The sequence below is a fragment of the Entelurus aequoreus genome, linkage group LG14 (assembly GCF_033978785.1).
Source record: "Entelurus aequoreus isolate RoL-2023_Sb linkage group LG14, RoL_Eaeq_v1.1, whole genome shotgun sequence".
Taxonomy (NCBI): domain Eukaryota; kingdom Metazoa; phylum Chordata; class Actinopteri; order Syngnathiformes; family Syngnathidae; genus Entelurus; species Entelurus aequoreus.
This window is the reverse complement of record NC_084744.1, coordinates 40,904,666-40,917,165: the sequence shown is the minus strand read 5'-3', so window position 1 is coordinate 40,917,165 and position 12,500 is coordinate 40,904,666. Positions and strand designations below refer to the sequence as shown.

Here is a 12,500-nt window from a genome sequence, read left to right as displayed (position 1 = left end):
AGCCGACTTTATCAGTGTTGTGTGACAGAGCAGAGACAAGGCGTCTGTTTTGCATATTTTTTTCTATTGCTACCAAACTCCGGCCGAGTCATACCAAAGACTATAAGAATGGGAGCCATTACCTCCCTGCTTGGCATTCAGCATCAAGGGTTGGAATTGGGGGTTACATTACCAAAAATGATTCCTGGGCGCGGCCACCGCTGCTGCTCACTGCTCCCCTCACCTCAAGGGGTGAACAAGGGGATGGGTCAAATGCAGAGGACAAATTTCACCACACCTAGTTTGTGTGTGACAATCATTGGTACTTTAACTTATGACCTCAGAGTTTCAGCTGTCTTCCAGAAAGCAAACCTAAGAAGGAGCTTAAAAAGTAGATGTGTTTCTGTCAGGGGGGGTTCATCTGTGGAACAGCTTGGATGATGCCTTCAAATGTTCTAGTTCCATTCACACATTTAAAACCAATGTCTTGGAAAAATATATCACTCTTGAATGAACACAGTAGTTAATCCTATGATCAATTTTAATTACAAAACTAAATGAGGGATATAAATAATAATGGAAGTATAAGTGTTTGTATATAGCAGTGTTTTTCAACCATTGTGCCGCGGCACACTAGTGTACCATGAGATATTGTCTGGTGTGCCGTGGTAGTTATGTAATTTCACCTAATTGGGTTGAAAATATTTTTTGCAAACCAGTAATTATAATCTGCAAATGATGTGTTGTTGTTGAGTGTCGGTGCTGTCTAGAGCTTGGCAGAGTAACCGTGTAATACTCTTCCATATCAGTAGGTGGCAGCAGGTAGCTAATTGCTTTGTAGATGTCGGAAACAGGGTTTGTCGTGATCACAATATGCGGGGGGCAGTGTGCAGGTAAAAAGTGTCTAACACTTAAACCAAAAGTAAACAAAAGGCGAGTGCCGCTCAGATAAGGAATTGAAGCTTAGGGAAGGCTATGCAAAACAAAACTAAAACTGAACTGGCTACAAAGTAAACAAAAACAGAATGCTGGACGACAGCAAAGACTTACAGAGTGTGGAGCAGACGGCGTCCACAAAGTACATCCCGTACATGACATGACAATCAACAATGTCCCCATAAAGAAGGATAAAAACAACTTAAATAGTCTTGACTGCTAAAACAAAGCAGGTGCGGGGAATAGCGTTCAAAGAAGACATGAAACTGCTACAGGAAAATACCAACAAAACAGGAAAAGCCACCAAAATAGGAGCGCAAGACAAGAACTAAAACACTACACACAGGAAAACAGCAAAAAACTCAAATAAGTCGCGGCGTGATGTGACAGGTGGTGACAGTACACCTACTTTGAGACAAGAGCTATAGTGATGCATGCTTGGTTATGGTTTGAATTCATATGCAACAATTGCGAGAACGTTTTATTGTCAATATCGGCTACTGAGTTTCATTTTTTTATAGTTTTTTGCTGGTGGTGTGCCTCAGCATTTTTTTAATGAAAAAAATGTGCCTTGGCTCAAAAAAGATTGAAAAACACTGGTATATAGTATATTATTTGTCATGTCTGTGTGATCATGTCTTGTTTGGCCATGTGCTTTTTTGGATTTTGTCAGTTCCTGTTTTTTCACTCCCTGTTTTGTTTCCATGACAACCCATTAATTTTCACCTGTCCTCATGTCACCCACCTGATTCATTTGCACTCACGCACCTGTTGTTAATCATGTCTGTGTTATTTAAGCTTTTCATTTTCTGTTGGGCGGCCTGGCGACATTAACTCTGTGACCCCTGTTTACCTCTGATGACTTCTGCTTCCATAGTTCCATGCCAAGTAAGTTTTTGTTATTAATGCCACAGTTAGTGATGTTTTGCTTCATGTTCATAGTTTCTGCCTTTGTGCAAGTTTTTGTTTCATTAGCCAAGTTATTGTACTTCCGCCTTGTGCGCGCCTTTTGTTCCTTTTTTATAGTAATAATTAAAAGATGTCCTTACCCTCACGCCTTGCCCGCGCCAACTTTCCTTTGCCTTCCGAGAAAACACAACACCCTAAGGTCCACGTTTTGACATTATTGGTACAAATGTTTAACCAACATGTGTACAGGGATATTTCACATGTCTTTACTGTGTCTATAATTGAACAGTGTTTATGTTGTATACAAGGTGTATTTATAATATGTTGTGTATAGGAAATGTCCTATTTTTAGGAAGCTCATCTTGTATTTGACGTTGTTTATAGGGTTAGGCCAAATAAGTGCTCAACTTCAGCCCAAACCCTTTCGGTCTGTAACATTGTCAATTTATGAATGTACAACTGTTTGTTTACGTAAAACTGTTTGTTTAATTTGTTGACCACTGACCGAAGAAAATAATAAACTGAACCAACTAACTAAACATATGACAACAGAGCGCCAAACTGGGCTTATCAGGAGGCGTTTCTTTCAGATGACAAGTGACAGCTTGTACTACAAGAAGTCAGAGAAGTGGCATGCCGTGTTTGACATCCACATTCGTCCCCATGCATCCATCTATTTTTTTTTTTACTGCTTGTCGCTCTTGGGCTAGCAGGGGGACTGGAGCCTATCTCAGCTGCACTCGGGCGGAAGGCGGGGTACACCCTGGACAAGTCACCACCTCATCACAGGGCCAACATTCACACACTAGGGACCATTTAGTGTTGCCGATGCGCGGATCGTGTCCCCAAGATGCAGACGGAACTCCGGAATCAGCGTGCAGGTAGGAAAATGATTTATTTTTCATAAGACAGGCAAAATACAAAAATACAGAAAAGTTTGCCGATTGCACGGGAAGCTAAGGAAATAGCTAACGGGAAAACTTAGCATTGAACCAGGAATCAAAGAGTATACCCACGTAACTTGTTGCATGAGCAACCAAGACAGCCAGACTGAGTGTGGCGAAAAGCAGGAATAAATAGCTCTCTGATTAGTGGCTTAGTGGGTAGAGTGTTCGCCCTGAGATCGGTAGGTTGTGAGTTCAAACCCCATACCAAAGACTATAAAAATGAGAACCATTGCCTCCACTCAGCATCAAGGGTTGGAATTGGCGGTTAAATCCTATTTCACAATGTTATGTCAGACCCACTCGACATCCGTTGCTTTCGGTCTCCCCTAGAGGGGGGGGGTTACCCACATATGCGGTCCTCTCCAAGGTTTCTCATAGTCATTCACCGACGTCCCACTGGGGTGAGTTTTTCCTTGCCCGTATGTGGGCTCTGTACCGAGGATGTCGTTGTGGCTTGTACAGCCCTTTGAGACACTTGTGATTTAGGGCTATATAAATAAACATTGATTGATTGATTGATTGAAATCTCCAAAGTGATTTGTGAGCGGAGCCACCGCTGCCGCTCACTGCTCCCCTCACCTCAAAAAGGGTGGAACAAGGGGATGGGTCAAATGCAGAGTAATTTCACCACACCAAGTGTGTAGGACTATCAGTGGTACTTTAACTTTAACTTAAGTGCCCGGGAGCAGGTGAGCGTCCCGAACACTAATCAGAGGCAGGTGAAAATAATCAGCACCCATGGCAACCAAGAAAACAAAACCCAGGGGTGCTGAAACAGAACTAAGGTAGTCTATAACTAAACAAAACATGATCCGGGCAACAGATTATGACATCACTAGCATTTGCTCTATCGATCATCTTTTATTAACATTTATTAGTGGTAAGTACGTACACATTTTACTATTTAAAATGTGTTTAATCAAAGGCATACTGAAATGAAATGTTTTTATTTAAACGGGGATAGCAGATCCATTCTATGTGTCATACTTGATCATTTCACGATATTGCCATATTTTTGCTGAAAGGATTTAGTATAGAACAACGACGATAAAGTTCGCAACTTTTGGTCTCTGATTAAAAAAAAGCCTTGCCCCTACCGGAAATAGCGTGACGTAGTCAGTTGATCGCCTCCTCATATTTTCCTATTGTTTTCAATGCAGCTAGAGCGATTCGGACCGAGAAAGCGACGATTACCCCATTAATTTGAGCGAGGATGAAAGATTCGTGGATGAGGAACGTTAGAGTGACGGACTAGAATGCAGTGCAAGACATATCTTTTTTCGCTCTGACCGTAACGTAGGTACAAGCTGGCTCATTGGATTCCACACTCTCTCCTTTTTCTATTGTGGATCACGGATTTGTATTTTAAACCACCTCGGATACTATATCCTCTTGAAAATGAGAGTCGAGAACGCGAAATGGACATTCACAGTGACTTTTATCTTCACGACAATACATCGACGAAACACTTTAGCTATGGAGCTAACGTGATAGCATCGTGCTTAACTGCATATAGAAACAAAATAAATAAATCCCTGACTGGAAGGATAGACAGAAGATCAACAATACTATTAAACCATGAACATGTAAATACACGGTTAATGCTTTCCAGCTTGGCGAAGCTTAAAAATGCTGTTGCCAACGACGCCATTGAAGCTAACTTAGTAACGGGACCTCACAGAGCTATGATAAAAACATTAGCGCTCCACCTACGCCAGCCAGCCCTCATCTGCTCATCAACACCCGTGCTCACCTGCGTTCCAGCGATCGACGGAAGGACGAAGGAATTCCCCACGATCATCCGTGTGGTCGGTGGCTAGCGTCGGCTAGCGCGTCTGCTATCCGAGTCAAAGTCTTCCTGGTTGTGTTGCTGTAGTCCGCCGCTAATACACCGATCCCACCTACAACTTTCTTCTTTGCAGTCTTCATTGTTCATTAAACAAATTGCAAAAGACTCACCAACACAGATGTCCAGAATACTGTGGAATTATGAGATGAAAACAGAGCTATTTTGTATTGGATTCAATGGGGTACCGATACTTCTGTTTCACTGGTTACGTCACGCGCATACGTCATCATCCAAAGACGTTTTCAACCGGAAGTTTAGCGGGAAATTTAAAATTGCACTTTATAAGTTAACCCGGCCGTATTGGCATGTGTTGCAATGTTAAGATTTCATCATTGATATATAAACTATCAGACTGCGTGGTCGGTAGTAGTGGGTTTCAGTAGGCCTTTAAGTGTCTGAGGCCTATATTATAATAATAATAATAATAATAATAATACCTGGGATTTATATAGCGCCTTTCTAAGTACCCAAAGTCGCTTTACATGTTTTTCTGAACCCATCAATCATTCACACCTGGTGGTGGTAAGCTACTTTCGTAGCCACAGCTGCCCTGGGGTAGACTGTATATAAGGCTTAAACCTGGATTAAGCTTCTATGCAGTTGTTTTTTTTAGCTTTCTTCGTCATGAGAGAACAATGGCAATTGAAGAGCGGCGAGGAGGGTTCAGGAGCTATATATATATATATATATATATATATATATATATATATATATATATATATATATATATATATATATATATATATCCATTCCATCCATCCGTTTCCTACCGCTTGTCCCTTACGTTGTCGCGGGGGTGCTGGAGCCTATCCCAGCTGCATTCGAGCGGAAGGCGGGGTACACCCCGGACAAGTCGCCACCTCATCGCAGGAGCTATATGTAATCAAATAAATTTAAAAAGTCACTTTTATTGCAAATGTTGATCCAAAATTGGGGGAAAAAGTCAACTTCAAGCCAACAGGAAAGTTGGTAATTTCAAAAATTTACATTTTTGGGGGCGTCTCAATTACTTGTGTTTATTTGCTATTCGTGGGTGAACTCTGAAAATAACCTTGGGAAATAGCTTGGATTTACCGCAATCCTGTAACAGTGTCGTGGATCTTGGCACGTATGAGCTAATCCATGCATGTATAACAGACCTGGGCAAAATAGGGCCCGCGGGTCACATGCAGCCCCAATCCGGCCCGCAGGACGTTCTACATAATTTTTTTAGACCTTCAACATCAAAAGTGTATTTGCCATTATGATGTGCAGTGATGTTTTTAAATGAGCGTAAATCTTGAACTATAGAAAGTATTGCAATGGTTGAAATCTGCACTTTTGAGTGTTCTAGGAGTTATTAGCGTAATCTAGGTCACAGCAGCTCAGACCATGAACAAAGAAGAGTGGGCGGGGCTTGTTTTCAGAGCAGCTAGCCCCAAACACATGTGTCAGGAACAGATGCAGAATCAGATTTTTTACAACAAAGTTCTGCATAAAAGTGATAATATATCATATTGTAGGTGTTTATTACACTTTGCATTCATATTTTGCTGTTTGTTACATTGTTGTTGTGTTTTGCTTGATTGTAAAAGATACACAACTATTGAGGAGCTGGTCTGAGAAGTAAAAGATGTTCATATCTTGTTAATATTCAGTGTTTTATTGTTCATAGTTAATATTGTAAATCCCCCTTTATTTATTTTCATGTACTGTATTTTCCGCACTATAAGGCGCACCTAAAAACCTCAAATTTTCTCAAAAACGGACAGTGCGACTTATAATCCGGTGCGCCTTATAAATGGACCAATATTGAGCCACAACAGGTCTCGCAACTACAGGATGCATAACGTAACCTCAGCCTCTACTGTAGCGTCTATTCTATGCGCCTTATAATGCGGTGCGCCTTATATATGAAGAAAGTTTTAAAATAGGCCATTCATTGAAGGTGCGCCTTATAATCCGGTGCGCTTTATAGTTGTCACACCGTGGTGAGGGAAGTCCTGTTTTGGGGTTGTCTGGCACATTTCCTGTTTTATTTTGAAAATTCTAATCCTCCTCTCGTTTCAGGCCACTTGCCCTTCCTCCTGTGTCACTGGTCTGATGTCTCTCCTGATTGCCTGATTGTGCCCACCTGTGTCACCCTCCCTCATGTGTATATAGTCCTCGTCTTCCCCTGTCTTGTTGCCAGAGTATATCGTCTCGCTACGTACCTCCAGCCTTGTCCACAGCCTTGTTCACAGCCATCAACCAAGTTTGATAAGTATTGTCTCGCTTTGTTTATTGATTCCTTTGTTCCCTCTGAGAGAGTGATTTTCTTTTGCTAAGTTTTTTTGGTCAAGTCTTTTGTATCAATTTTCATAGTGCCTTGTCTTCCTTTTTTTCCCCTCCTTCTGGAGCGCTTTTAGTTTTCAGGCTTCTCAAATACTTTATACATACTTTCTGTTTATAGCGTCTCAATTTTTTAGCATGAGAGAATTTCCTTTTTGTAGATTATTATAGATTGTTGTTTTTTTTGTGTATTCGACTCATAGAACTTTTTGGCTATTGCCTGTTCCTCCTTATGGAGTGATTTTCTGTTTATTGCCTTATGTCCTATGCTAATACCCTATAGGTGCTTGAATATATCTTAGATAGATTTTGTAGCCACTTTCTTTAATCACTCTGTCCTAGAGATAGCAAGGAATTATTTAAATAAAGGTCTGAGTCAATTGTCACTCCTCTGCATCTGAGTCCTCATTTACGCCAAGACTTAACAGTATACTCTGGCCAGTATGGACTCAGCAGAGGCTAAACAACTGACGGAAATCCTGCACACCCAGGAATCCCGGCTCGCCCGACAGGAGGAGTTTCAGACGGCGATGGCAGCAAACATGGGTCACCTGTCCTCCCAGCTACAAGGACTACTTGAGCAGTTTGCTCGACCGATTCCGGCGTCCCAGCCCCCCACGCCACCCGCTGCTCCCACCCTGTCTTCACCTCCTCCCGGAGCCGGATGCAAGCTGGCTCCTCCGGCGCCATACGCTGGCGCTCCCGGTTTGTGCAAGACCTTTTTGATTGACTGTGCTATTCATTATGAACTGATGCCCCATGCATTTCCCACTGACCGCTCCAAGATTGCTTTCATGATTTCCCATCTTACGGATAGAGCCAAGGCGTGGGCTTCTGCCGAATGGGGGCGGAACTCGTCACTCTGCCACTCATTTAAAGACTTTCAAGCTGCTCTAACAAGAACTTTTGACCCGGTGTCCTCCAGCAGAGAAAAGGCACAAGAGCTAAGCAGCATAAAGCAGGGCAGCGGCTCCGTGTGCGACTACGCCATCCGCTTCCGCACGCTGGCAGCTGAAAGTGGGTGGGACGACATGGCGCTCTATGATGTTTTTCTTAAGGGGCTCGGAGCTTCCATACAGGACCTCCTCATTCCCCTGGACCTACCCGATAACCTAGATGCCCTCATCGCGCTCGCTATCAGGACGGACAACAGACTAGCCCAGCTCAAACGACAGCGAGGAGGAGGATCGGAAGCTGCAGGGAGAACCACCCGTCCTTTCGCACCTAGCTGGTCGACGACTCGGCGCCCACCTCCGGAGCTACTTCCTCACCTACGCACAAATCAGGAGGAGGAACCCATGCAGCTGGGGAGAGCCCGACTGACCCCAGAGGAGCGACGCAAGCGGCTGATGGAGGGAAGATGTTTCTACTGTGGAGAGGGTGGCCATCTTGTCGTTTCGTGTCCAACCAAGGGACCCCAGGCGGTGAGTCACGTTCCGGCTGTTCCTCAGATGCCACGTATTCTTACCAAGATCACGATAACTCATCACACGACCACAATTCTAGAGGCGCTAATAGACTCTGGGGCAGATGAGAGTCTGATGGACTGGGGTTTAGCTAGGAGACTAGGACTCAAGTCAGAACCACTAGCTAAACCCATTAGGGCCAGTTCTCTAAATGGTAAGGAGCTTTTCACCATCACACACATCAGTGAACCTTTCCAAATGAACATAGACGGCCATCAGGAACAAATTTGTCCATACCTGATTATTTCTCCCTCTCATTCGCTAATTTTGGGGTATCCATGGCTGTACCAGCATAACCCTCGTGTTGACTGGAAAACAGGGAAGATCAGTGTATGGGGAAGGGAATGTACCCAGAAATGTAGTTTTTCTACTGTCCAAAAGAAAAATGTCAAGGAAATTAATCTTTTTTCTGCCAATCCTGCCACAGACTCAGAATTTCCAGACCTGAATTCTGTTCCCTCCTGTTACCACCACCTACGACAAGTTTTCAGCAAGACTAAGGCTCTGTCACTTCCACCCCACCGTTCCTACGACTGTGCCATTGATTTACTGCCCGGGGCCACTATTCCCAAGGGGCGCCTGTACTCTGTCTCTGGTCCAGAAAGGGCAGCCATGAATGAATACATCTCTGCATCACTGAAAGCTGGCTTGATCCGCCCGTCGTCATCGCCAGCAGGAGCAGGGTTCTTCTTTGTGAAGAAGAAAGACGGGTCGTTAAGACCCTGCATTGATTACAGCCCACTCAATGACATTACTATTAAGAACCGTTACCCTCTTCCCCTCATATCCTCTGTCTTCGACCAACTCCAACAGGCCAAAATATTCACCAAACTGGATCTACGCAACGCTTACCATCTGGTCCGAATTAAAGAGGGAGACGAGTGGAAGACTGGATTCAACACACCCAGCGGCCACTATGAATACAGGGTCATGCCCTTCGGACTCACCAATGCCCCCGCCGTGTTCCAAGCAATGATCAATGAAGTTCTAAGAGACTTCCTGGACCATTTTGTGTACGTCTACCTTGACGATATATTGATTTATTCTCCTGACAGTGACACTCACCAAGTCCACGTAACACAGGTTTTAAAGAGACTTTTGGACAATGACTTGTATGTTAAAGCTGAAAAGAATGTTTTTCATGCCGACACTGTCTCCTTCCTGGGCTTCATTGTAGCTCCTGGAAGAGTGCAGATGGATCCGGCTAAAGTTAGCGCTGTGGCCGATTGGCCTACACCTGACAACCGCAAGAAGGTTCAGCAATTCTTGGGTTTTGCTAACTTTTACAGGCGGTTTGTCAGAAGCTTCAGCGCAATAGCTGCTCCTCTCCATGCTCTTACCTCTCCCCAGGTGCGGTTCCACTGGTCTCCGGAAGCAGAGAGGGCATTCCAGACACTCAAACTCCGCTTCACCTCAGCGCCCATCCTCACCATTCCGGACCCGCAGCGCCAGTTCGTCGTGGAGGTGGACGCTTCTAATGAAGGAGTGGGAGCGGTCCTGTCTCAACGTTCTCAACAGGACGGCAAGATGCATCCATGTGCCTTTCTGTCGCGGCGGCTGTCCAAAGCTGAAAAAAACTATGATGTCGGCAATCGTGAGTTGCTGGCAGTGAAGCTCGCCTTGGAGGAATGGAGGCATTGGCTCGAGGGGGCCGAACACCCGTTCATCGTCTGGACAGATCACAAGAACCTGGAATACATAAAGAAGGCTAAGAGACTCAACTCTCGCCAGGCCAGGTGGGCGCTTTTTTTAAATCGCTTTTCCTTCTCGCTCTCCTACAGGCCGGGGTCCCGCAACGTCAAGCCAGACGCCTTGTCACGATTATTCGACCCCGAGCTTGAGGCCAAGCAACCTGAGACTATCCTTCCACTGAACTGTGTGGTAGGAGCGGTAACTTGGCCAATAGAAACAGAGGTAAAGCAAGCTAACGGTGTGGCCCGCCACCTAGGGGATGTCCTGTTAATCGATTGTTTGTCCCCACTGAGCTGCGTCCCCGGGTGATTCATTGGGCTCACACCTCGCGGCTTTCGTGCCATCCGGGAGTTAAAAGAACCATGTTTGTGATCTCCCGGCGGTTCTGGTGGCCAGCCATGGAGACGGAGGTCCGGGAGTACGTAGAGGCCTGTTCGGTCTGTGCCAGGAACAAAATGTCTTCCAGGTCTCGCATGGGACTTCTCCAGCCGCTCCCCATTCCCTCCAGACCGTGGTCAGACATCTCGATGGACTTCGTTACAGGCCTCCCGGTCTCACAAGGTAACACCACCGTCCTCACCGTGGTCGACAGATTCTCCAAAATGGTCAGATTCATTGCTATGCCTAAATTACCATCCGCCAAAGAGACGGCAGAGACTATGATGACTAATGTATTCCGAGTTCATGGATTTCCCAAAGACATTGTTTCAGACCGGGGACCACAGTTTGTATCACGGTTCTGGGGGGAGTTCTGCCGACTCATTGGAGCCAAGGCCAGCCTGACATCAGGATATCATCCAGAAGCCAACGGCCAGACCGAACGACTTAACCAGCAGCTGGAAACCGGCCTCCGGTGCTTGGTCTGCCAGAACCCCTCCACATGGAGCAAACACCTGGTCTGGGTAGAGTATGCGCACAATTCGCTGCCTACATCAGCCACCGGCCTCTCTCCCTTTCATTGTGCCTTAGGGTACCAGCCCCCTCTCTTTCCAGAGAATGACGCAGAAGTGTCGGTCCCCTCCGCCCATGCCATGGTCCGACGTTGTCGCCGCATTTGGGCAGCCGCCCGTCAAGTATTGACCAGACAACAAGATCGGATGAAGAGAGCGGCAGACCGCAAGAGACGACCTGCGCCTGCGTACGAACCCGGTCAGAGAGTCTGGCTTTCAGCCAAGAACTTACATCTCAAGGTCACATCAAGGAAACTGGCACCACGCTTTGTAGGTCCATTCCCAATTACCAAGCTCGTCGGACCTGCAGCGGTTCGGCTTCGTCTGCCCCGATCCCTCCGCGTCCATCCCACCTTCCACGTCAGTCAGGTCAAACCAGCCAAAGAAAGCACCATGGTCCCAGCCACCACGTCCCCTCCAACACCCGAAGTAATTGAAGGTGGACCAGTATACAAAGTTAAACGTTTGTTGGCAGTGCGCAACCGGGGTCGGGGCAGACAATTCCTGGTGGATTGGGAAGGATACGGACCTGAAGAGAGACAGTGGGTTCCTTCCCGCCACATTGTCGACCCCACTCTCATCAGGGACTTCTACAGAGACCACCCCGAACAGTCTGGGCCGTCCGGAGTCGGCCATAGAGGGGGGGGGGTACTGTCACACCGTGGTGAGGGAAGTCCTGTTTTGGGGTTGTCTGGCACATTTCCTGTTTTATTTTGAAAATTCTAATCCTCCTCTCGTTTCAAGCCACTTGCCCTTCCTCCTGTGTCACTGGTCTGATGTCTCTCCTGATTGCCTGATTGTGCCCACCTGTGTCACCCTCCCTCATGTGTATATAGTCCTCGTCTTCCCCTGTCTTGTTGCCAGAGTGTATCGTCTCGCTACGTACCTCCAGCCTTGTCCACAGCCTTGTTCACAGCCATCAACCAAGTTTGATAAGTATTGTCTCGCTTTGTTTATTGATTCCTTTGTTCCCTCTGAGAGAGTGATTTTCTTTTGCTAAGTTTTTTTGGTCAAGTCTTTTGTATCAATTTTCATAGTGCCTTGTCTTCCTTTTTTTTCCCTCCTTCTGGAGCGCTTTTAGTTTTCAGGCTTCTCAAATACTTTATACATACTTTCTGTTTATAGCGTCTCAATTTTTTAGCATGAGAGAATTTCCTTTTTGTAGATTATTATAGATTGTTGGTTTTTTTGTGTATTCGACTCATAGAACTTTTTGGCTATTGCCTGTTCCTCCTTATGGAGTGATTTTCTGTTTATTGCCTTATGTCCTATGCTAATACCCTATAGGTGCTTGAATATATCTTAGATAGATTTTGTAGCCACTTTCTTTAATCACTCTGTCCTAGAGATAGCAAGGAATTATTTAAATAAAGGTCTGAGTCAATTGTCACTCCTCTGCATCTGAGTCCTCATTTACGCCAAGACTTAACAATAGTGCGGAAATACGGTACACTTTGGGTAA

At 45.4% G+C, this 12,500-nt stretch overlaps 1 pseudogene; it reads right to left on the bottom strand.

Annotated features, from left to right (window-relative positions):
- The window catches only part of LOC133664898 (rap guanine nucleotide exchange factor 4-like), a 134,154-nt pseudogene that overhangs the window by 1,552 nt on the left and 120,102 nt on the right, over nucleotides 1-12,500 (bottom strand).